Below are 1,966 nucleotides of genomic sequence, written 5' to 3'. Positions count from 1 at the left end.
AAACATAAGCCTTTAGACTTCAGGAAGTCCACACGCTCTTTATGTGCACGCTCTTTAAATCTTGTAACATGACTCCAATGCATGATTTTCTGCGCCACCTTTGCCTGACGATCAATGAAAACAACCAGATCAGCAAATCTTGCTCTATCTCCTCTTTTTTCTTTAAGCTCATAAGCTTCTACTCTCCATCTCTCCCTCATTTTGTATGGCAATTTGGAAATCACAATTCTCATATTGGTTGGGTTGTCCCATCTCTTCCATAAATTGCACATCCTCCATAGTATTGTGACAACCAACCAAAAACAGAGCATAAGCACAGAGTGCTTTTCCATCATCAGACTTAATCTGCGGCCATTTTAAGGCTTTATCGATATAAGCACTAGCTATATTTAGCTCATCGCCATAATACTTCTGAAGTAACCGCTTTGCTTCCTTGAATCCTCTGTCAGGAGCCATGTGTTCACAGCTTTGAACAAGGTCATGTGGTTCTCCTACAGTACACTGTTGCAGGTAATACAACTTATCCTGCTCATTATCTGTTCTCCTTTCAATGGCGTGCTCGAATGCTCTGATAAACGACCTGTAAGCAAGAGGATCGCCTCTAAACGTGGGAATGTCTTTTTCTGGAAGCTGAGCCCAACTCTGCTGCTTCACCAGTAGTTCCGTAATCATATTTTGCTTCTGCATCATTTGAAGAACATCAACATTTCTTTCGTAAAGCTGATCACCAGTGTGGTCTGTGGGTTCTGGGCTCAGGACCCGTGGTTTAGTGAATTTCAGTGGCCTGGAGGGACTTTTGCTTCCTACTGCAGGGGGGTAAATAGGTTGGTAACCAGTCTGTTCTTCCTCCTTCACACAACTTCTCGACTGACCATGCTTTCCCGCCCGTAAATAGCTATTCATGCCATCCTCTGATTTCTCATATTCTTTGAGCACCTTCAATTTTGCACTGCTTTCTGCTATTGCAGTTTCTATGTTCAATTGACATGACAGATGATTTAACCAACCAACAAAGCCTTTGCCTGCTTAACACTGCTCTCTGCCAGTTGTGACACACTATCTTTAGGGCCAACATCATCAAACATCACTTCTGCATTGCCAATCTCAGTTTCATTCTCTTTGCCATTAGTGTCTTCACACAAGGCAGCCATCCATTTTTCAGTTTCCTCCACAAACTGATTGACTGTCACCATCTTAGGCTGAAACCAGTTGTGTTGATCTGCGTTCTTTTCGTCCTCATCCAAAAGATCTCCTATTTTTCTACTGAGATCTGTGAACTCCATTACAATTTTCATGAAATCATGCCGCATGACATCTTGCACTCTCTTCAAATTGTTAGCATCACTCATCAACCTCTCAACTTCTTTGAAGACCCTGGTGGGGATCGAACCCACGCTGTGCTCACTGTGAGGCAACAGTGCTACCCACTGCGCCACCGAGCCGCCCAGTATCCGTGTGTGCGCGTGCACGCGCGTGTGTGTGTTTGTTTTTTTTAAATCGATGTACATCCATACATACATAAATATCGTGAGTGAGTTTACATACACATACACACAACTACTACATTATATTGACAAAGTTAACCTACCTCTCAAACGCGCTGCCTCCTCTTTAAATATTTTCCTGTCATTGTGAAATACAGGGAAAACTGGTCAAATGTTTTAAGAAAAGAAAATGCTAAAAAAGTTTTTTTTTTTTTTTTTTTCTCTCACCTCACAGCCGAGTTCCCGGCTGACTTGGGCAATTTAGTTTGTCCAATCAGCTTACCCACATGTCTTTGTGTGGTGGGAGGAAACCAGAGCCCCCGGAGTAAACCCACGCGGACACGGGGAGAACATGCAAACTCCACACAGTGAGGACCCTCGTGGGGATCGAACCCACGCTGTGGTCACTGTGAGGCCACAGTGCTACCCACTGCGCCACCGAGCCGCCCAATAGATGTGCATGTGTGCATGTATATGACATG

The sequence above is a fragment of the Pygocentrus nattereri genome, chromosome 1 (genome assembly GCF_015220715.1).
Source record: "Pygocentrus nattereri isolate fPygNat1 chromosome 1, fPygNat1.pri, whole genome shotgun sequence".
NCBI lineage: Eukaryota > Metazoa > Chordata > Actinopteri > Characiformes > Serrasalmidae > Pygocentrus > Pygocentrus nattereri.
This window is presented reverse-complemented; position numbering follows the sequence as displayed.